Source organism: Ovis aries, chromosome 2 (assembly GCF_016772045.2).
Source record: "Ovis aries strain OAR_USU_Benz2616 breed Rambouillet chromosome 2, ARS-UI_Ramb_v3.0, whole genome shotgun sequence".
NCBI lineage: Eukaryota > Metazoa > Chordata > Mammalia > Artiodactyla > Bovidae > Ovis > Ovis aries.
Window position 1 is genome coordinate 151,529,866 of NC_056055.1, and position 24,730 is coordinate 151,554,595.

The window sequence follows — 24,730 nt, forward strand, 5'->3', positions numbered from 1 at the left end:
GAGGAGAGGTTGGGGATGAGTCCTGGTTTGCAGTTTGGTGATTTCTGAGGTACAGATCCTCTCCTGTGGCTTATTTTGAATGACCAACTTGATGTCACTGAACAGAGTTATGAAGAAATATGCCATTGCACATCATTACATATTATTTTTAGGGCCTAGATAACAGTAACTGTAAATTTAACATCATGAGTTTTGAGTATTTTTACCTTTGTTTTTAAATATAGTCTATTTTTTAAGTTTATGGAAAGAAAGTGAAAATGAAGTCACTCAGTCGTGTCTGACTCTTTGCGACCCCATGGACTGTAGCCTACCAGGCTCCTCCATCCATGGGATTCTCCAAGCAAGGATACTGGACTGGGTTGCCATTTCCTTCTCCAGGGATCTTCCCAACCCAGGGATTGAACCCGAGTCTCCCACATTGCAGGCAGACGCTTTACTGTCTGAGCCACATCAATTGAATGTTTATTAGTGGCTATATTTAACAACTAGCTTGCGATGGTCCTAAATATTTAGCAGTTGGCTCTCTCCAACTGGCATGAGGTAGCGCTAGTGCTGGACTAGGGTTCTTAGCCACCCCAGCAGAGGAATCATATAACAAAGGTCACATGAAGATATCACTGTGAATTCCTACTGATCGCTATGGAATTGCCCATGAGCCAATTTGCTGGGCCTTATCTGCTAGCTGCCTCCCCTGTAAAACTCTTCTAAAATTTATAAGGGAAGTCCTAACCTCATGCACCTATCAGACACTCTGCACTTGTTTTGGTTTGGATGGTAAGTTTGGAGAAAAGTGGAAGGTGTGCAGAAACTTTGGTGTCTTAGGAAGAAGACCAGAGGAGCTGGTTGTGGAGATGGTGTTTCCACCTGATCTTCCTGTTAATACTGACAACTTTAGAAGCAAAGTTAAACATCACAGATTCTCAGGTTACACTGTCTACTATCTTTTAAAAGTTTCCTAAGTAGTCTATGGCCAGAAAAAGCGGCTCTGAACTAGGGACAAAGGATAGTTCTCAAAGATGGAGAAAATATTTCTGAAAAATATTGTAAAATTTTTACATTAGTAAAAAGTTTTACAATCCTAAAAGGGGAGGAGAGCAGTGCAGAGTATAATCCTAAATTTGAAGAGAAAAGGCAAAAATTCACAGAAAACAAAAGAAAGACCTTGGGGGTAAGTGAGTGTTACAGGATGATGAATTGATTCCCAAATATATGCCTGAAGGATTGATAATTATAGTGTAGAAATTAGGGCCATAAATTTTGAAGTCGAGATGTTGAGTGTGCCTTCATATGAAATCATCAGATATAGGGGTCACATCCAATGTAGAAGACAATGGACTTCCCTGGTGGCTCAGATGGTAAAGTGTCTGTCTACAATGTGGGAGACCCGGGTTCGATCCCTGGGTTGGGAAGATCCCCTGGAGAAGAAAATGGCAATCCACTCCAGCACTATTCCCTGGAAAATCCCATGGACACAGGAGCCTGGTAGGCTACAGTCCATGGGGTCGCCAAGAGTCGGACATGACTGAGCGACTTCACTCACATAGTATAAGCCAGTGACTGTATTGAGGAAAGCAGAAAATGACAGGGGCAGTAGACTGTGTCAAAGAGAGTTTGGAGAGTGGGAAAAGCATAATATATGTACCTCGAATAGAGAGAATAATCAAATAAAGCCCATGAACTGGAAATAACACTAAAGAGCAGAGATCAGATCATTTCTCCTACCTAAGGCCTTATCTGGGCATTGATGGCCAGAAGCTGGAGTAGAGAGTGTCTCCCATGTTCCCTTGAAGAAAAATGGAGTAAACTGATCCCAAGTGATACAAACAGAGAGTGTAGTAGCCTGTGGAGCTATCAACATGAGTTTAGGAGTAACCAGCGGGTGCTGGAACATACACAAATATCAGGAATCTGTGGCAGGAATGTTTAAAAAAAGCTGATGAGCAGGAAGAAGATGACATGTTGGAAGGAGAATAACATTACAGTCAGAAGAGGTCAAGTACATGAAACCATCCAAAGCAAAACATCAAGTGGGCAGTAGGCAAAGTGTTTGCAAGTATGGTAAGCACAAGCAGAAACAGGAAGGCATAAAGCAGTATCCTAGAGACTGATCAGTCGACGAGCTTTCTACCTTCTTGTTGCCAAGTTTTCGATAGTTCTTGTGCAATAAGTACTGATACCAGAAAGCAGGGTTTTCAAACTTTGAAGAGCAAAAATATTACCTGGTGAGCATGTGAAAGCATAGATCCCAGAATCCTACCACCAGTAATCCTAGGTCAGGTCCAGGAAAATGCATTTTAAAAATGAGCAACTACTAAAGATTCCAGAACATTTGGTTTACCAACCATTCCCTGAGATATGAGGTCCAGAGACCCTGCTGGTGAGACAAGTCTGGAAACATACTGTTACACAGGCCCAGAGTTTCAGCATTCCCACTTAGTAAGTAAATGCTGACCCCTATGAGAAACAAGTTCATGGCCTGGATTTCACAATTTGTTGCAGTTTCTTGTAAACATTTGACTCCTTTTATTTCATTCTGTAAAATATCTTTGATTTGTCATGTGGCTGTTTTTCAATGGGTTGAAATACTAAATATCACTTCAACCCTGTTTGGAAACAGGTACGGTATAAATCCTAATTAAATTTAAAAAATGCTGATGCCCTCTCGACCCAGATAATCATGATGGTGTGATCACTCACCTAGAGCCAGACATCCTAGAATGTGAAGTCAAGTGGGCCTTAGGAAGCATCACTAAGATCAAAGCCAGTGATGGAATTCCAGTTACACTAGTTCAAATCCTGAAAGATGATGCTGTGAAAGTGATGCACTCAATATGCCAGCAAATTTGGAAAACTCAGCAGTGGCCACAGGACTGGAAAAGGTCAGTTTTCATTCCAATCCCAAAGAAAGGCAATGCCAAACAATGCTCAAACTACCACACAATTGCCCTCATCTCACATGCTAGTAAAGTAATGCTCAAAATTCTCCAAGCCAGGCTTCAGCAATATGTGAACTGTGAACTTCCAGATGTTCAAGCTGGTTTTAGAAAAGGCAGAGGAACCAGAGATCAAATTGCCAACATCCGCTGGATCATGGAAAAAGCAAGAGAGTTCCAGAAAAACATCTATTTCTGCTTTATTGACTATGCCAAAGCCTTTGTGTGGATCACAATAAACTGTGGAAAATTCTGAAAGAGATGGGAATACCAGACCACCTGACCTGCCTCTTGAGAAACCTGTATGCAGGTCAGGAAGCAACAGTTAGAACTGGACATGGAACAACAGACTGGTTCCAAAGAGGAAAAGGAGTACATCAAGACTGTATATTGTCACCTTGCTTATTTAACTTCTATGCACAGTACATCATAAGAAACGCTAGGCTGAAGAAAGCACAAGCTCGAATCAAGATTATCGGGAGAAATATCAATAACCTCAGATACGTAGATAACACCACCCTTATGGCAGAAAGTGAAGAGGAACTAAAAGCCTCTTGATGAAAGTGAAAGAGGAGAGTGAAAAGGTTGGCTTAAAGCTCAACATTCAGAAAACCAAGATCATGGCATCCAGTCCCATCACTTCATGGCAAATACATGGGGAAACAGTGGAGACAGTGTCAGATTTTATTTTTCTGGGCTCCAAAATCACTGTGGATGGTGACTGAAGCCATGAAATTAAAAGATGCTTGCTCCTTGGAAGGAAAGTTTATGACCAACCTAGATAGCATATTAAAAAGCAGAGACATTACTCTGTCAACAAAAGTCCGTCTAGTCAAGGCTATGGTTTTTCCAGTGGTCATGTATGGATGTGAGAGTTGGACTGTGAAGAAGGCTGAGCGCCGAAGAATTGATGCTTTTGAACTGTGGTATTGGAGAAGAGTCTTGAGAGTCCCTTGGACTGCAAGGAGATCCAACCAGTCCATCCTAAAGGAGATCAGTCCTGGGTGTTCATCGGAAGGACTGATGCTGAAGCTGAAACTCCAATACACTGGCCACCTGATGCAGAGAGTTGACTCATTTGAAAAAGCCTCTGATACTGGGAAAGACTGAGGGCAGGAGGAGAAGGGACGACAGAGGACGAGATGGTTGGAGTGGATCACCGACTCAGTGGACATGAGTGTGGGTGAACTCCAGGAGTTGGTGATGGACAGGGAGGCCTGGCGTGCTGTGGTTTATGGGGTCGCAGAGAGTTGGACAGGACTGAGTGACTGAACTGAACAGATGCCCTCTCTCACATAATCAGGAGAAGTGGAGTGAGTTATGCTCCTTAGGTTATTAGTTGAATAATAAGTTATTTTTAATATAGAATCTGTACTGATAATGTATGTGAGAGTACCTTGAAAACTGTAAAGTTTTATACAAAAGGTAATTTTTTAAAGATATTGACACTTTATATATACAAGAGAATTGTGTATATTTATGTATCATATTACTATAAAGTCTCCATATACTCAAATGTTGCTGTATTTATGACATTATGTTAAGTGAAGGGGAAAAGTCCAAAAGTTTCCATCAAATATACCTAAAGAGAAGACTATATCACTTTGTCAAAATATTGTGGCTCTTCGTTCTTTGTAGCTCTTCCAAATCCCACAAACAGAGAGAGGATTATCAGTACTATCTGAGTGTGTGTGGGCTTGAAAGCTTTAAATGTTTCTAAAAGAGTAAAGCTTTTTGATTTTTTTTTTTTAATACTGGGAGCTTTTGGTCCAAGTTAATCCATATGATCTGTCAGAGTATTGCTCCGCAAACCATACCCTCTGAGGAGTCCATGTAGTGGGTATAAGTTTATATTGGACCAGGCTCAGGTAGGGTCTTCCTTGGCCCATATGTAAGAACTGGCCTGTTTGCAGAAAATCTGGTCTCCATCTGCAATTATGCCAAATTCTGCATATGAACATTTTTATGAACAGAAATAAAACAGCCCAAGCAAGACTTTTTACTTGAACTAAAGAATATGTATAAGAGAGAAATATTGGCTGTGCCTGGCCAAGGTGGTAAAATTATTTTCAAAACCAAGGATCCAGGCAGTAGATAGATTTATTGATGTGACAGTCCTCAAGGGAAACCAGAGACATGATCTCAGAAAAATGTATATTCAAAAGGAGGCTTCAGGGAATATTCTTGTCTCTTGAAATAATGGGGAATCTGGCAGAGAGGAGTTGTGACATCTGGGAGAAGACAATAAAGATTAAAATTTAGAGTCACTTGAAGAGAAAAATGCGAGTTGCCTTTCATATATGTGACGAGGTTGGCTATATCTCTAAGACATTAGAATTATGTAGACACTCAGTTTATAGCTTTTAGAGGAAATAAAATACCCTTCTTTTTGCTATCCAAGCCATTGCCCAGCAGCTTGGGTTAGAGTAAATAATCTATCTTTGAGGAGCAAGATTCACTACCCTTTTTTCATTTTAACAAGGACTATGTGGATTTTCCTGCAGGTTTATTGTTTGGGGGTCATGATTAGGCCACTTGGGAGGACCAGGTCAGCCTATTTTCTGAGCTCAACTGCTGTAAAGTTCTTGTGCTGGGAGAGAGCTCTTCTTCCTAAGGAGCCTCTTCTGCTGTTGCTTTGCTCTCTGCAAAATCTGAATACAGGAAACACAACCACTGCTGTGTCTAGATGGGCCAACATTCGACCATTGTAACCTTTATTAAAATACAGTTTCATAAAAGTTCATTATCTGCTGTATTTATACCACCAACTTACTTAGGAATCTGCTACTTCTCTCTTCAGCCTCTCCAGCCTTTCCCTAGCTGCTCCCTAAGTTTGGGATTTACTTGTAATTCTAGTATACTGTTAACTTGTACAAATTATGCATTTTTGTAAGCCTGCTTTATTGTACTTCTCTGGCCCATGACCTTCCTCTAGGAATTTCTCCATTTCCTTTGAAAGGCTTCCAGAGAGAAGTCCCATGGAATATGGGTGTGGACATCTTTAATTTACTGTAGGAAAGAAAAATACAGGGCTTTTGGAGATTTATTTCTGCCCATACTTAAATAACGCTGTTGAGAAAATATAGGTATCCTTTAAAGGATGTTGTTGTTTGTGAGCAAGGTATTATTTGTAAAGTAATTTGTATCCCTGTCCAGTTTATTGTTCTATGTTTTCCAACAAAGCTGGTTCCCTATCAGTTTAGTCAATAATACTATTTTTAATTTTATTCGCTTGGGCTCTGGAGAAAGACACATGTCTCTCTCTTGGCCTCAAGTAGTAGCCTTTCCAGAACATCAGCTTTGAACTTTCACCTGAAAAAAGCTACAGTGTTTGTGCATGAAGTGCTCTGGGTTCCAGCCCTCTGCTCGCAGATCCGAACACCAGCGTTCACTCGACGAGACTGTAGGGGGCGCTGCTTTGTGGGGTGTCTGTCTCTAAAGGAATGACAGGGAAGCCTGGTGCGCTGCAGTCCATGGGATCGAAAAGAGTCGGACCCTACTGAGCCACGGAACAGCAACAACAAAAGGAATAAAGAGCAAGGATTCCAGAACTCATTCAGGGAAGCTGAATTCTGAGAGAAAGGAGATTGCTAAAAGAGACGAGCCTCGGCGGGAAGTCACCTAAGAAGCTAGTTGAAACTTGAAGAGGGAAACTCCAGCTGCAGCAGGAGCAAATCCGCATTTGACGGAATGAGCAAAGGAAAAAAGGCACCAGAAATGTCATGCCCCCAGAAGAAATATATTTTGTCATTTCTTTTCAAGTATACTTTAAATGTCTAACAAAAAATTTTGGTAAAGAAAATATTTTATAATGTTTGTATGAGGGGTGGGTACGGATTAAGTTACTTAAAAAAAAAAAAATAAGCAAAGAGAAAGGAAACAAACCCCCCAAAGGTATGGATGAAAGTAACGTTTCTGCTACACTGATTTTTTTTTTAACCTCAAATGTTGAAGAGGTTGTTTGTGAAGCCTCTTTCCTGATCTTTTCCTAGGCCGAAAGAAAATCAGGGTTTACTTCATTGCCGTGGGCGGCTGAATCACTATAAAAATCTGGTCTTTTTGATGTTTGCTGTCTACAGAAGTTCTGAGAGACCTGGGAAGGAAGAAAGAGAATGTAAGGGGGATTTTCAAACAGGATTAGAGAAGGCAAGTTTTATTAATCTTATTTATTTAAGCCATTTGTTTGAGGGAGAGGACTGCGGTTTCTTTTGTTGTCTCAATACCATCCCGGCAGGACTCCTGAAGGAGAAAAACCAGTTCCATCATGATACAGGTGTCTGTCCCTGGAAAACAAAGACCAATTAAAGTCAGAAGTTAAAAAGATATAAAACCATACCAAAATGATTTGATAACAAAGTGGTATATTTCTTTAGCGTGACTTTTCAAAGTTCCACACTAACACAATGCATTTTTCAATATTTGCGATTCTGAAAACACTCATTGAAATTAGGTTTATCAGAAACTGTGTTTGTGTATGTTAGTCACTCAGTCATGTCTGACTTTTTGCAGCTGCATGCACTGCAGCTCACTAGGCTCCTCTGTCCATGGAATTCTCCATGCAAGAATACTGGAGTGGATTGTCATTGCCTTCTGAGGGTATCTTTGCAACCCAGGGATCAAACCCTGGTCTCCTGCATTGCAGGGAGATTCTTTACTGTCTGAGCAATCAGGGAATCCTTCAGAGGGGGGAAAAAAAGCTCTGATTAAACTAATCACCCATGCTTATAATTTTCTTAGCTCTTAAATCATTTCTTTTTGTTTATAAACCTTAGTGGAAAGAATTTAAAGACAGCTATGAGACAAACCCTCCACATGAGTTCCATTCTTATACAATGGATAAAATGATTATGTGCATCTTAAAGATGTTTAAAATGCAATGCATGTTAATTGTGATGCTAGACTATGTAAACCATTTTTTATCTACATAAACCATTTGTGGGCTCAAGAGTCACTGTGTAATTACCCAATTAGTGTTAAATGACAGATGTCTTTCCTTAGTGAACTCATATGATGATGGCAAGTGGCAAGCTCCAGATATAGGCTCAAAAATCCAGATTTTTTAGATATAAATGCAGATATAGGCTCTGCTCTTATCTACTTGACAGGTATTTCCAATTGCTCTGGGTTTTTCCTATGTTTTGCAGAGTATGATGTTTTACACAATCATATATATATGGCATATAATATGAATACAATGAATAAACGAATGTAAGGAGGAAATTAGGCAAATAAATGCTGATTTGCCTGGATAGCTTTTTAAATTTCAGTTCATAATAAATAATTCCTTCAAGCCAACATACCATTCTCCTGCACTACCCCTCCAAAAGCACAGTTTCATGGAGGTCATTTGAGTTTGCCTTTTAGTGTCAATGGTTCCTGATTGTCCAAAGAAACTGGACACCTGATTTATTTTACAGTAATTCAACTTCTAAGGAGGCCTTACAAAGCTGAAAAAGAAGAGAAGCGAAAAGCAAAGGAGAAAAGGAAAGATATATCCATTTGAATGCAGAGTTCCAAAGAATAGCAAGGAGAGATAAGAAAGACTTCCTCAGTGATCAGATTAAAGAAATAGATGGAAACAATAGAATGGGAAAGACTAGAGATCTCTTCGCTTCCCTGGTGGCTCAGAGGTTAAAAGCGTCTGCCTGCAATGTGGGAGACCTGGGTTCGATCCCTGGGTCAGGAAGATCCCCTGGAGAAGGAAATGGCAACCCACTCCAGTATTCTTGCCTGGAGAATCCCATGGATGGAGGAGCTTGGTGGGCTACAGTCGATGGGTCGCAAAGAGTCGGACACGACTGAGCAACTTCACTTCACTTAAGGGAACATTTCATGCAAAGATAGGCTCAATAAAGGACAGAAACGGTATGGACCTAGCAGAAGCAGAAGATATTAAGAAGAGGTGGCAAGAATACACAGAAGAACTGTACAAAAAAGATCTTCACGACCCAGATAATCACGAAGGTGTGATCACTCCCAACATCTAAAGCCAAACATCCTAGAATGTGAAGTAAAGTGCGCCTTAGGAAGCATCACTACAAACAAAGCTAGTGGTGGTGATAGAATTCCAGTTGAGCTATTTCAAATCCTGGAAGATGATTCTGTGAAAGTGCTACACTCAATATGCCAGCAAATTTGGAAAACTCAGCAGTGGCCACAGGACTGGAAAAGGTCAGTTTTCATTCCAATCCCAAAGAAAGTCAATGCCAAAGAATGCTCAAACTACCGCACAATTGCACTCATCTCACATGCTAGTAAAGTAATGCTCAGAGTTCTCCAAGCCAGGCTTCAACAATATGTGACCGTGAGCTTCCAGATGTTCAAGCTGGTTTTAGAAAAGGCAGAGGAACCAGAGATCAAATTGCCAACATCCACTGGATCATGGAAAAAGCAAGAGAGTTCCAGAAAAACATCTAATTCTGCTTTATTGACTGTGCCATAGGCTTCGACTGTGTGGATCACAATCAACTGTGGAAAATTCTGAAAGAGATGGGAATACCAGACCACCTGACCTGCCTCTTGAGAAACCTGTATGCAGGTCAGGAAGCAACAGTTAGAACTGGACATGGAACAACAGATGGGTTCCAAACAGAAAAAGGAGTACATCAAGGCTGTATATTGTCACCCTGCTTATTTAACTTATATGCAGAGTACATCATGAGAAACACTGGGCTGGAGGAAGCACAAGCTGGAATCAAGATTATCGGGAGAAATATCAATGACCTCAGATATGCAGATGACATCACCCTTATGGCAGAAAGTGAAGAAGAACTAAAGAGCCTCTTGATGAAAGAAGAGAGTGAAAAAGTTGGCTTAAAGCTCAACATTCAGAAAACGAAGATCATGGCATCCAGTCCCATCACTTCATGGCAAATACATGGAGAAACTGAAAACAATGGCTGACTTTATTTTTCTGGGCTCCAAAATCACTGTGGATGGTGATTGAAGCCATGAAATTAAAAGACGCTTGCTCCTTGGAAGGAAAGTTATGACCAACCTAGATAGCATATTAAAAAGCAGAGACATTACTTTGTCAACAAAAGTCCGTCTAGTCAAGGCTATGGTTTTTCCAGTGGTCATGTATGGATGTGAGAGTTGGACTATAAAGAAAGTTGAGTGCCAAAGAATTGATGCTTTTGAACTGTGGTGTTGGAGAAGACTCTTGAGAGTCCCTTGGACTGCAAGGAGACCCAGCCAGTCCATCCTAAAAGAGATCAGTCCTGGGTGTTCATTGGAAGGACTGATGTTGAAGCTGAAACTCCAATACACTGGCCACCTGATGCAGAGAGCTGACTCATTTGAAAAGCCCCTGATGCTGGGAAAGATTGAGGGCAGGAGGAGAAGGGGACGACAGAGGATGAGATGGTTTGGATGGCATCACCAACTCTATCGAGATGGGTTTGGGTGGACTCCGGCAGTTGGTGATGGACAGGGAGGCCTGGCGTGCTGTGGTTCATGGGGTCGCAAAGAGTTGGACACAACTGAGCGACTGAACTGAACTGAGCTGAATTCAGCTTCCCTTTCACTCCTCAAATAATTAAATATCTTACAAAAAAAAAAAAACTTTCCACTGACTTATTTGACAGGTTTAATGGAGATATATATATTCAATTTATTTTTAAACTTCTATTTTATCAATTCCCGTGTCCTGTTAGTTACCTACAGCTTAGAAAATTCCATTGGGTACTTTCTAAAGCTTTAGAAATTCATTCATCATTCATTCTGTCATTCATGTGTTGGTGCATGCCTTCTGTCTTAGGCCTTATGCTAGCTCTCGGGGATACAAAGACAATTAAGACATAGCCAGTGTACTCAGGGTACTTGGGTGAAATCTCAAAAATGACAGAATGATCTGTGTTCGTTTCCAAGGCAAGCCATTCAGCATCACAGTTATCCAAATCTATGCCCCAACCACCAATGCCAAAGAAGTTGAAGTTGAACAGTTCTATGATGACCCACAAGACCTTCTAGAACTAACACCAAAAAAGATGTCCTTTTCATCATAGGGAATTGGAATGCAAAAGTAGGACGTCAAGAGATACCTGGAATAACAGGCAAGTTTGGCCTTAGAGTACAAATGAAGCAGGGTAAAGGTTGACGGAGTTTTGCCAAGACACTGTTCATAGCAAACACCCTCTTCCAACAACACAAGAGATGACTCTACACGTAGTCATCACTGGATGGTCAAAATCGAAATCAGATTGACTATATTCTTTGTAGCTGAAGAGGGAGAAGCTCTATACAGTCAGCAAAAACAAGACCTGAAGCTGACGGTGGCTCAGATCATGAACTCCTTATTGCAAAATTCAGACTTGTAAAATTGAAAAGAGGAACTAAAGAACCTCTTAACGAAAGTGAAAGAGGAGGGTGAAAATGTTGGCTTAAAACTCAACATTCAAAAAACTAAGATCATGGCATTTTGTCCCATCACTTCATAGCAAATAGATGGAGAAACAATGGAAACAGTGAAAGACTTTATTTTCTTGGGCCCCAAAATCACTCTAGATGGTGACTGCAGCCATGAAATTAAAAGATACTTGCTCTTCAGAAGGAAAGCTATGACAAACCTCATTTCAGTTCAGTCTCTCAGTCGTGTCCAACTCTTTGAACCCTATGGACTACACCATGCCAGGCTTCCCTGTCCATCACCAACTCCTAGAGTTTACCCAAACTGATGTCCACTGAGTCAGTGATGCCATCCAACCATCTCATTCTCTTTCTTCTCCTGCCTTCAATCTTTCCCAGCATCCGGGTCTTTTCAAAATGAGTCATCTCTTTGCATCAGGTGGCCAAAGTATTGGAATTTCAGCTTCTGTATCAGTCCTTCCAAAGAACACTCAGGACTGATCTCCTTTAGGGTTAGGGTTGGTCATAACTTACCTTCCAAGGAGTAAGCATCTTTTAATTTCATGGCTGCAGTCACCATCTGCAGTGACTTCGGAGCCCCAGAATTAAAGTCAGCCACTGTTTCCACTGTTTCCCCATCTATTTGCCATGAAGTGATGAGACTGGATGCCATGATCTTCGTTTTCTGAATGTTGAGCTTTAGGCCAACTTTTTCACTCTCCTCTTTCACTTTCATCAAGAGGCTCTTTAGTTCTTCTTCATTTTCTGCCACAAGGGTGGTGCCATCTGCATATCTGAGGTTATTGATATTTCTCCCGGCAATCTTGATTCCAGCTTGTGCTTCATCCAGCCCAGCGATTCTCATGATGTACTCCACATGAGTTAAATAAGCAGGATGAAACTATAGAGCCTTGATGGTACTCCTTTTCCTATTTGGAACCAATCTGTTGTTCCATGTCCAGTCCTAACTGTTGCTTCCTGACCTGCATACAGGTTTCTCAAGAGGCAGGTCAGGTGATCTGGTATTCCTATCTCTCTCAAAATTTTCCACAGTTTATTGCGATCCACACAGTCAAAGTCTTTGGCATAGTCGATAAAGCAGAAATAGATGTTTTTCTGGAACTCTCTTGCTTTTTTGATGATCCAGCAGATGCTGGCAATTTGATCTCTGGTTCCTCTGCTTTTCTAAAACCAGCTTGAACATCAAAATATATAAATAAATCAATAAATATCTGTTTATTTTTTTTTTGCAAACCTAGACAACATATTAAAAAGCAGAGATATTGCTTTGCTGACAAAGAGCCATATAGTCAAAGCTATGGTTTTCCCAGTAGTCATGTATGGATGTGAGAGTTGGACCATAAGGAAAGCTGAGTGCTGAAGAATTGATGCTTTTGAACTGTGGTGTTGAAGAAGACTCTTGAGAGTTCCTTGGACTGCAAGGAGATCAAAGCAGCCAAACGTAAAGGAAATCAGTCCAGAATATGCACTGGAAGGACTGATGCTGATACTAAAGCTCCAATACTTTGGCCACCTGATGTGAAGAACTAACTCACTGGAAAAGACGCTGATGCTGGGAAGGATTGAAGGCAGGAGGAGAAGGGGACGACAGAAGATGAGAAGGTTGGATGGCATCACCAACTCCATGGACATGAGTTTGAGCAAGGTCTGGGACTTGGTGATGAATAGTGAAGCCTGGTGTGCTGCAGTCTATGAGGTTGCAAAGAGCTGGACACAACTGAGCTACTGAACTGAACTGATTGTACTCAGTAAATGCAGTCTAAAAGAAGGAACATGTGAAAACAAACATTTATAGCTGTAAAACAGACTAATAAGTATATTTGTGTTTATGCCCATTAGTTCTTTTACTGGGGCCTCCCTGGTGGCTCAGAATTGAATATCCCTGCTTGTTCATGGAAAGGCAAGTAACATTCCCCAAACTGGCTTCTATTAAAATTTTTCTATTCTTAGATAATTTGGGGAAATTGGCACACTAAATCCTCCTTTTGGAGATGCATAATGCACCCTACTATATCATAATAAGTCTTTTGAGAGCTCCTACTATAAAGAATCTTGTTTCACTTTATCTTAGTTTTCCTCAAACTTAACTAGAACATCCAACACATTTTTCATGGCATATATGTCATGTGGGATGTTAACATGTCCTATGGGATGTTAATATTTCATGGGCCATCAATTTAAGAAATGAACTGATTATCACTTGAAACAGCTCTGTATGTTATAAAGAGTAAAAAAATAAGTATTCTCTTATAAGTGATGTTCATTAGTCAGGATTCTTCAGAAACAACTGAGAGAAATCTAACTCAAGCTAGGTTAGGTCGAAAAGAGAATGGATTGACTTACATGAATGAGAATCCAGAAGTGGGTCTTGCCTCAGGGACTCAAATGGCATCTTCGGGTTCCTCTCACTCTCCACTTATTTGTTCATGTTTGTACACTGAAATGGACTTCCTCATGTGTCTGGGTTAAGGGAGTCAGAAGGAAAAGGAGGCATGGCTATTAGCAGTTCCAGGGTTAATTGTATCATTTGAGCTTAGCAACTAAAAAGAGAAGAGAAAGATTTTCTTCTTCAATCAGTTCAGTTCAGTTCATCAAGAGGCTCTTTAATTCCTCTTTGCTTTCTACCATAAGGGTGGTGTCATCTGCATATCTGAGATTATTGGTATTTCTCCTGGAAAGCTTGATTCCAGCTTGTGCTTCATCCAACCTGGCATTTCACATGATGTCCTCTGCATATAAGTTAAATAAGCAGGGTGACAACACACAGCCTTGACATACTCCTTTTCCAATTTGGAACCAGTCCATTGTTCCATGTCCAGTTGTAACTGTTACTTCTTAACTGGCATACAGATTTCTCAGGAGGTAGGTAAGGTAGTCTGGCATTCCCATCTCTTAAAGAATTTTCCACAGTTCGTTGTGATCCACACAGTCAAAGGCTTTAGCATAGTCAGTAAATCAGAAGTAGATGTTTTTCTGGGACACTCTTGCTTTTTTGATGATCCAGTGGATGTTGGCAATTTGATCTCTGGTTTCTGTCTTTTCTAAATCCAGCTTGAACATCTGGAAGTTCTTGGTTCACGTACTGTTGAAGCCTCATTTGGAGAATTTTAAACCTCGCTAGGAGAATTCTTCTTTAATATCTATATATAAATTCCCGGGGAAAGATTCTGATTCTGATTAGCTCAGCTGAAATCATGTGGGCACTAAGGGCCAATCACTGTGATCGTATTTGTAATGTACTTAATATTAACCATATCTGATCACATGGAAAGGTGGGGGGATTCTTGTTTAAAGGCTTCAATAAACCTACATGGAATGAAGAACGGCAACTGGAAAGGGAATTGATATTACTAGGTTGATGCTAGAGGGCAAAAAAAAGCAACAGATGTCTAGCATGGTATGGCCTAATTATTAAACTCTAGATTTGGCCATAATGGGCAGTAGCCCTATACAATTACTATCAGAAAGCAGGTATTTTAAAAAATCAAGTCTTCTAATATTAAAGCCATTATTTGTGGAAGATATCTCCTAATTTATAAAATGGTTTATAGCTAATATCCCCAAAAGTTGTGGCCCTAATCTGTTAAGGATATAAAAAATTTTCTTGGTTCCGTGTTGTATTGCTCAAAGTTATACATTCTCTGATTTTAGGTAGCTGAAGTGACTAACTGTATATAAATATTGCAGCCGTGTTATAAGGGAGCTTAAGTATTGGTCTGTGGATTAGAGTGAACCTAAAATAACTGAGTAGGCAAAATCTTGGCCCTGTCCATGGTACCCACGGTGCTCTAGTGGCTTTATTCTAAGAGGATGTGGGCAGGAATTCCAGATTTCTACTTAACTTTGTGTCATTAGGTTTGTTGCTACAAAAAGCTCAGATGCCCATTAAAGCAGAAGCTTTGCATTTAACTATCACTGTAATATAGTAACACTTGAGGGATTTGTCTGCAGCCAATCCTGAAATTACATAGAGAAAAAAATAAAAGACCAAAGGATTTGGGACTTTGAAGGGGGTGGAGGCTGTAGCTATTCATGCCTTGATTGTAGCTGAAGTCATGTTCCCAGACAATGTTTTTAAATTGTGAAAAGAGGATTTGTGTTGAAAACTTGGGTACACAGATGAGGAGAAGCCAGTAAAAGGTGAGGAACAGCAGTCAAAAATTGAATGTACATTTCATAAAGGAGGTGGTCATCAGTACCAGGCATTGCTCAAGTCAAGTCAGACTAAGATTTCTTCTGAAAGAAGGTCCCAAGTTTACAGAGACATTGGGGAGAGTAGTTTCTACTTGGAGTAGAAGGATCAGAAGCCGACTGAGTAAAAGGATCCTTCTGAGTGGAAGGATCAGAAGCCAACTGTAGGGGTTGTTGCACCAAGTTAGAAGCAAAGAATTAGAGACAAATTGTGGCTTCTTTGTTTAAAAAATTTTACAAGGAAGTGACAAAGAAGATGGTAGCTGAAAGGAAAGTTGAGAGTTACATATTTTCCCCATTTGAAGAAGTTTATATGCAGAGGAAAAAAGACCATGAAGGGGAGAGAGTCTGAAAAAATAGGAAAGGAAAAGATTCACTCCTGGAGCAAGATCCTAGAGACAGCCAGGTTTCTGGGATTAAAAGCACAGGTTTAAGGAGCAAAGGATGAATTAAGATGGTCCTAACAAGATTGGAAATGAGCAACGCATGGTGGGGAAAGCAAATGCTTATGGCCTTTTGTTTTCAGTGAAATAGGAGGTGAGGTTCTCTGCTAAGAGGGAGACTATCGAGTAGCTGGGGTAAGTAAAAATCATTCGGGAGGAGTGTTAAATGTTTCGGTAAGGCTCAAACCTCATAAATACATAATAAATTCAGTAAACAATGAGAGCTGGAAATTGGCAAGGCAGTTGTGGAAAGAAGATACCAAAAGAATACTAGTGGCAATGCCTTTGAACAGATGGACCCATCAGTCCAAAGCTGGAGAGAAAACTGGGTAAATCTGATTGTGTCTCATAGCCTGGGAAGAAAAGGAAGGAGTAGAATGACAGTAAGCTTCATGAGGGAAGACCTAGCCCAGTGCCCGGCACAAAGTTTATAGTTCATAAGAGTTGTTGATAAATGGAGAGCCTGACACACTAAAGTGATATCAGGTTGAGTAAGGTTAAATAATCAACACATAAAGGACAGGAGGTTGGAAGGCAATCCATTCCTGGTTACTTAGCCTACAACCTTTGTCAGTCTATTCAGTGACTCTGGAGATTGGAATCAGAACAGAATACTCAGTGTAAAATTTTGGCAGGGAAATGGTCTTCCCAAACCAGGTTCGTTTTGCCTGATAGGCAGCAAAGCAAAGCGCTGAGAAGCCAGAGTTGTGCAGCAGAGAGCATTAATTAGCTAAGCAGCCAATTAAGGAGACAGAAGAACAAGTCTCAGACTGCCCCACACCCACCTCCCCACACACACACTTCCCAGAGGCATGGGGCGCTGGGTATTTGGGATAAAGAATAAAGAATACATTGCTATTCAATCTGAGGTAGCCAATATATCTTAATGAAAATTCTTTAAAAAATTTCCCATGTATTTCATTAATATTTTTGCCTGTCAATAAATACATTGTTACTTTGCCAACAAAGGTCTGTCTAGTCAAGGCTGTGGTTTTTCCAGTAGTCATGTATGGATGTGAGAATTGGACTATAAAGAAAGCTGAGAGCTGAAGAATTGATGCTTTTGAACTGTGGTGTTAGAGAAGACTTTTGAGAGTCCCTTGGACTGCAAGGAGATCCAACCAGTCCATCCTAAAAGAGATCAGTCCCAAGTGTTCATTGGCAGGACTGATGTTGAAGCTGAAACTCCAATACTTTGGCCACCTCATGCGAAGAACTGACTCATTTGCAAAGACCCTGATGCTGGGAAAGATTGAATGTGGGAGGAGAAGGGGAAAACAGAGGATGAGATGGCTGGGTGGCATCACCAACTCCATGGACATCAGTTTGGGTAAACTCCAGGAGTTGGTGATGGACAGGGAAGCCTGGCATGCTGCAGTCCATGGGGTTGCAAAGAGTTAGACACGGCTGAGCAACTGAACTGAACTGAACTACATTGTTGCTGTACAGTGACTCAATCATGTCTGACCCTTTGCAGCCCCATGGACTGCAGCATGCCAGGCTTCCCTGTCCTTCACTATCTCTTAGAGTTTGCCCAAACTCATATCCATTGAGTTGATGATGCCATCCAACCATCTCACCCTCTGTCACTCCTTTCTCCTCCTGCTCTCAATCCTTCCCAGCATCAGGGTCTTTTCAGTGAGTCAACTCTTTGCATCAAATGGCCAAAGTATTGGAGCTTCAGCTTCAGCATCAGTCCTTCCAATGAATATTCTGGGTTGATTTCCTTTAGGATTGACTGATTTGATCTCCTTGCAGTCCAAGGGACTCTCAAAAGTCTTCTCCAACACCATAGTTCAAAAGCATCAATTTTTCAGGGCTCTGCCTTCTTTATGGTCCAACTCTTACATCCATACATGACCACTGGAAAAACCACAGCTTTGACTAGTTGGACCTTTGTCAGCAAAGTGATGTCTCTGCTTTTTAATATGCTGTCTAGGTTTGTCATAGCCTTTCTTTCAAGGAGTGAGTGTCTTTTAATTTCATGGCTACAGTCACCATCCACAGTGATTTTGGAGCCCAAGAAAATAAAGCCTGTCCCTGTTTCCATTTTCTTCCCCATTGCCATGAAGTCATGGGCAGGGTGGTCTGAAGTATAGGGCACATGGAGAGAGCTGGTTGGGAAAAGGTAATCATCATTCTCCTCAGGTGTAACTAAGTTACAGGCCTCTGCACATCCAAAAATGGAGATGCTTAGCACCATCTGAAGGTAAAGATTTCAGCTCTCTGATGTCAAAAGTCACCTAGTGGACACTCGCGCATGCTCATTTGGAGGATTGGTGGTCCTTCAGTTCAAATAAGACAGAACTGACTCCCAGTTCCTGGAGAGCACCCCGGCCAAACATCTTATTGTTTAGGCTCCATGCAGCTTGGGGAGAACATGCCAGTCATGAAATGATCTTGAGTAGTGAAGGCAGGTAAAATGGATTTGATAATTATTATCCACAGTTTCAAAGGTTTTAGGTGATGCCAAGCTCCAAGTTTGGTCTAAGGAGTGGGCTGTTAAAGGAGGGGGAAAGCATATGCTGTTCAGGATCAAGGAACTAGAAGAGTGGAGTTTTGAATAACCCTCAGTAAATATGGGCAGTGACCTGGGAAGCCAGTAGTTGATCCCAAGAACTGTATTAGAAACAGGATGATCTAACCCAAGTCAATGGGTAAAACTTTTCTGGAATTGTTAGAGAGCCAGGAAAATGCTATCTTTCTTCTCTCTCCATTGTAAATGGGTAGCAATGGAAGTAGTATCACCTGGGAAGCACTGGTTTTCAATTAAGGGAAACATTTGAAAGGGGCAACTGAGTAAGTGAGATAGGAATGCATGCTCCAGTAGAGGGAGTTTTTATCTCTAACTTTGTTGAGACTTGCTGATACATAGTGATTAAAAAGGCAAAAAAAAAGACTAGCTTTTATTTATTGCTTTTAATTCTCCATAGACAATGCATCTTTTATTTCCTATACCCTACTTGAAATGCTATTGGGAAAAGAGTATTTTAGGAGAATTTTGAGACTATGTGAGGATATAAAAGGATTACTGAAAACTAGATGGAAAGACTTAGAAATAGTTCAAAAAGAGGAGGTAAATGTGGCAGAAATGCGTTTGTGCACTTACTTGGAGCAAGGGCCAAAATTATTTTTATAACATTCTTTCACTAACCCTCTCCTCACATCTTATTCTATATTTAAATCTGGAGTCCCAGGTTTAAGTCCTTGTTTCACAGCTGTTTGTATCTCTGCATTTCCAACTCAAGTGAACTCAGATGGCTAGGTTGGAACTGATTACAGCCAACAGGAAAATGTATATCACTCTCATTTATGGGTTTTCACTTCCAGTATGAAAAATATTTACCACCCCCACCCCCCGGAGTTGCAGGAACCAGTCCCAAGGGAAGTGGCTCATTGCTCAAATGCTTTCAAGTTGTTTCTTCCTGCTTTGATTTTATTAAATAGACCCTTTAAATATCACCAGGAGTCTGAAGTTTCCAGTTGTCGTCAGGATATCCCAGTGTTTAGTCCATTGAGGGAAAGAGGTTCAGTGATAGCCGCTGTTGCTCTCCCGAACCTGGGAGGACCACTGTCACTAGGAAACCTGTCATCCATATGTGTAAAGGCCAAGGGATAGGTTGGAGTTGAAAGATTCTGCCTTTTTTTTTTTTTTCTAACGGAAGTATAGTTTATTAACAACATTGTGTTAGTCTCCGGTTTACACCAAAGTGATTCAGTTATGCATATGCATGTTCTTCCTCATATTCTTTTCCATTATGGTTTATCCCAGGATTCTAAATATAGTTCCCTGTGCTATACAGAAGGACCTAGTTGTTTATTCATTTTCTATATAACCATTTGCATCTAGTAACCCCAGACTCCCAAGTCAACCCTCTCCCTCTTTGCCCCTACCTTGGCAACTACAAGTCTGTTCTCTATGTCTGTGAGTGTGTTTCTATTTTATAGGTAAAAAGATGTGGCAATATGTGTGTGTGTGTGTATGTGTGTGTGTGTATACAGTGGAATATGAATGATATCACTTTTATGAAGAATCTAAAATATGACACAAATTACAGTTTCTACTCATGAATGTCAGTAGCACAAAAGCAGAAACTTCTAGTTTGGATCAGTCCTGAGGCATATAATATAACTGATGTTTAGCACATGCAACCAGGAATAAGAAGCTGATCAAGGTAGTGATATGCACCTAGTTTTGTCTTGCTAATAATAGGCAATTAGATTTCCTTTAATCCAAATATTTATTTGGGCTGTGGGTCTCTCTAGACCAGCATCACCTGGAAATTTCTTAGAAATACAGATTTTTCAGACCCCACCTCACTACTCCTGAATCTGAGCTTCAACAAGCCCTCCAAGGCCTCCTTGGTGGCTCAGTGGTAAAGAATTCACCTACCAATGCAGGAGACGAGGGTTCCGTCCCAGATCTGGGAAGATCCCGCATGCCACGGAGCAACTAAGCCTGTGAACCGCAACTGCTGAGCCTGTGCTCTTGAGCCTGGGAGCTGCATGCCCTGAAGCCCACACCCTAGAGCCCCGTGCTCTGCAACAAAAGAAGCCGCCCTGGCGAGAAGCCTGTGCACCACCAGAGAGTAGCCCCAGGTCTCCGCGGCTAGAGGAAAGCCCATGCAGAACGAAGACCCAGCCCAGACAAATACGAAAAAATAAAAGCAAGCCCTCTGGGTGATCCTGGCCCTAGAGTGGGTTAGGGCTCCACTGGGCCAGGCAGTGCTGTGCTCAGACCAGGCTGCATATCGGAATCACTGAGGAACTTTTAACAAAACACCAATCTTGAACCCCGAAACCAGATTCTGATGTAATTAGTGTGGTGTGGGGCCCTGGCCTCAGAAGTTTTTATAAGTTCCAGTGATTCTAATGATAGTCATAGTTGAGAACTATCGAGCTATAGCAATATAAGAAAAAGCTCTCTAATTTAGGACAGTGATAAATTTAAAATAATTTATTAAAACAATTTTATGTATTTTACTAGGATGTTAATTTAGGGATGCTCGTATACAACAAACCATAAGTAAGATATGATTTAACAGCGGGGATCTTGTTTGTCTGGATTTTATTTTTCATTACTATATCCTGAGCCTGTGGGGCAGTGCCTGGCACATAGTAGGTTTGCCAATAATTCTATGTTGACTAATTGGATTAATCAATTAAAGATAAGTTCCAACAGGAGCTTGCCTTTACACCCCACAAAGGAACCAGTAAGCACTCTGAGCTAGAAGAATAGTCTCTGTCTGGGGCTGGCCTGGGTTCATCTCCTTCTGGTTCTGTGGGTTCTCTGTGAATCCTCTTTGTTCTTGTCCCATGCTGATCTGTACCAGGATGTCACTGCCTTGTATCAGGATCCACATTACATTTACAGGAACTGGTCTCTGTTTATGCCCTTAGCCAGAACCCTCACTGAGTATAGAATCTCGTGGTCCTGACCACTGGAGGGGTGATGCTGGCCAATGTGAACACCTCTTATGTTTTCTTGCTTCTTTCCTGTGGGCTGGCTTCTCCACCTCTGTACAGGTGCTGCTACTTGGCCTGCCTATGTTTTGATCTGTGCACTCCTCCCTGTTGGAGTCCTGTAGAGCTCATGGGGGTGTCTCTTTGCTTGGTGGGAAGAACAACTTTCTGAGTGGGGTTTAAGCCAAAACTGGATTTCCCAGCAGGGAGAAACAGGTTCACTATGCTGCACTGCTGTTCAAACCCCTCTGGCAATAGCACCTCCAGCGTGTGCCTGTTAAACATTTCTTGTTCAGTGTTGAGTAAGCCACATTACCTAAAAATGAAGTAGCAGATTTGTTTGGAAACTGCCTCTAATTCAGTAGGGCAAATTACTTCCCTGACACGTTTTTGGTGGGAGTTCCATACTGGTTAGTGTAACCTAATTAAGATGTATTGTTAATGCTGGTTTATTTACTGCTTAAGTTAAAAAAAAACAAACTGTAGAACCTGCTACTGTCAGCAAAAATTTATTCTGAAGTCTTTTTTCCCCTCTTAGTTCCTGTAGCTTCTTTGAAGACTGAAGTTATCTGTGTCTCCCTTCAGATAGGAGGGAGGTCAAATTTTGAAGTTAACATTTTGCCTGATTCTTACTGCTAGTTTCACTGAAGCAAAGGAGGGTGTCACTGAAGTTCATGATGTTTCCAAACTATTTGCATTTGTATACTCATCTCTTGAGCTTCCATGATGGCTCAGTGGTAAAGAATCAGCCTCAATGCAGGAGATGCAGGTTCAATTCCTGGGTGAGGAAGATCCCCTGAAGAAGTAAATGGCAACCTACTCCAGCATTCTTGCCAGGGAAATCCCACGGACAGAGGAGCCTGGCAGGGTACAGTCCACAGGGTCTCAAAAGAGTCAGACATGACTTAGTGACTAAACAACAACAACAACTCCTCTCTTTGAATGCATCACACATATAAAAATATCTCCAAAATGATATGTAAATTCTCCATTTCTACATGAAAGCTTCTTGTCCCTTCAACTACACTCAGGTCCAGAAGCATAAACAAAATCCTTTTCAGATTATTGTTAATGCTCTGCCTGGTTCTGCAACAGCTGTTGCTTTTGAACAATATGATGCTTCTCCTCCCCCAAGAGGAGTAGAAAAGGCCTCCTTTGCTGCCCTCTCAACCTTTGTCAACTCAGGGAGCATGAAACAGACTGAGAGATAAACCTAGGATTCCTGTTTGGGAATTCAGTGCACAGCTTAAAGACTATTGAGTTTTGCCACTTCCTGACATTGACTTTCATAGCAACAGTTTAATTTGGAGAAAATCTGCTATTTCAAATGGCTAAAGGTATTTATGTGGAAAATTTTCCAAATGATTGACTTTACTGTTGCTATTTTCTTTCCCCATGAATATGTGAGTATTTGGCTTTCCCCCAGGAATTTTTCTGCATCACTTCTCTTTAGGCAAAGACATTTTTCCATCCAGACTGGGAAAAGGAGGGTGTACCAAGAGTTTCCCCTTTTACAGTGAATTATTATTTGAGTTTAAACATTGGCATCTCTAAGAATGAAGACTTTGACTATGTCTCCTTAAAATTTCCCATGGCCAATCTTCACAACAGTCAGAGTCACCTTGGTCATCACTTTGGGACGAATGCAGCTGTGATCAGCTTCCTCCAGCCCCAGCTTGCTTCTCTCCTCTCCATTGGCATCAGCCTTACTGGGGGTGTTGTCTCTCTTACCTCTTACTTCCTTATCTACTGCTAATTCTTCAGCCACCTCTCTACTGCCAAGTTTGCCAATGGCTCCCTGTTATTTAATCCAATGATTATCTTAGATAAAAGCTGATTTTTAGCATGAGACATGCTCTTTCCATTGTATTTCTCTTCTGTGCCACAATTTCTCCTCATTCTCCTAGTTTCTTCCTTTTCTGTCCCCTTCTTAAAAGTTGCCCCCTTCCTTGGGTTGAGCAGAGTGGGGAAATTAAATTGGTATTTTGAAAAGAAATTAAACTTCTAAATACATGAAAATATATGCCTATAATTGAAAGTGTGAGAACAGAGTTTTGTTATTATTTTTTTTTTTAATCAGTGTGGATCATCCATCCTAGAACAGCACTTGGCACAGTGTGGACACCCAGTCAATGAATGAGTGAATAACATAAAATTATAAATACTGAAAACATACATAGGAAAAATGACCCCAAAAAAAAGGTGTTTCCTTTGGACTCAGTTTTAGGCCTGCCACCTCCTCTTACACTGTAGTACCTTCCTGGATAGGTGCTATCTGTTTCTCGGTCTCAGTCCCATGCCATGGATAAAGATCCCCAACCATTCCTCCAGCCCAGATCTTACGACAGCAGAGCTATGGCTAAACTCAACCTAATTCCTTCTCTCCCTGGTTTCTCTAAGTCCCCAGTTTTAGAGAGGAATGCCATTGTTCACCATGCAGCATGGAAACCTTAGCTTCCTCTCTCTTTCCCCCTTTCCCTTAAAAAACACTAACAATGCTCACTTATTCTATTTTCTACATAAATTTTAAGACTATATCATCTCCCTAACTCCTATAAGCAGCCCTCCCCTGCCCTAATTCAGGAAAGCTTTTTTTTGCATTGGAATTAAGTCTCTCTGGTCTTGCTTCTTAGCAATCCATCCTCCACATTACAGGAGAGAGTTTTCTGATTGTGTTGCCTTGATCAAAGCCCTCATGCTTGCAAAGTCCTCACTACCTGTCCTCCCTTGCCTTCCTAGCCTCAGCTCTTGGTACTCCTCACCTTACAATTTTCATTTTTGGTCATTCCAAATATTTTTGAGTTCGTCAAGCATACCATGCTCTCTTACCTTCTGGGCCTTCATATGATATATTTTTCTACTTAGAACCTTCTTTCTGTTCTCTCCCCCTCTGAAGAATTCCTGCTCCTTTTTTAGATCTGAATTTTGGAGCACTTCCTGGTGGCTGCTCCTCTGAATGCCCCAAGTCTGGCAAAGGTGCTTCTCCCATGACCTGTGCCCCATTGTCTCATCAGGGCAAGAGCTACCCTGTGCCATAATTGCCTGGATCTTTGTATCCACATTAGACGGTCACTTCTGTGAGGACAGGAGTATGTCTTCTGTACTGAAATCCTTTGTCCAGTGCTAACAACAGTGATTGACGCAGTGAAAGTGAAAGTGAAGTCGCTCAGTCGTGTCCGACTCTTTGTGACCCCATGGACTGTAGCCTACCAGGCTCCTCTGTCCATGGGATTTTCCAGGCAATAATACTGGATTGGATTGCCATTTCCTTCTCCAGGGGATCTTCCTGACCCAGGGATCAAACCCAGGTCTCCCACATTGTAGACAGACGCT

The 24,730-nt window shown here is 41.2% G+C and overlaps 1 protein-coding gene across 7 annotated transcripts in view; it reads left to right on the plus strand.

Annotated features, from left to right (window-relative positions):
- Positions 1 to 24,730, plus strand: part of CCDC148 (coiled-coil domain containing 148) — a 340,275-nt gene that overhangs the window by 273,361 nt on the left and 42,184 nt on the right. The window lies entirely within an intron of this gene.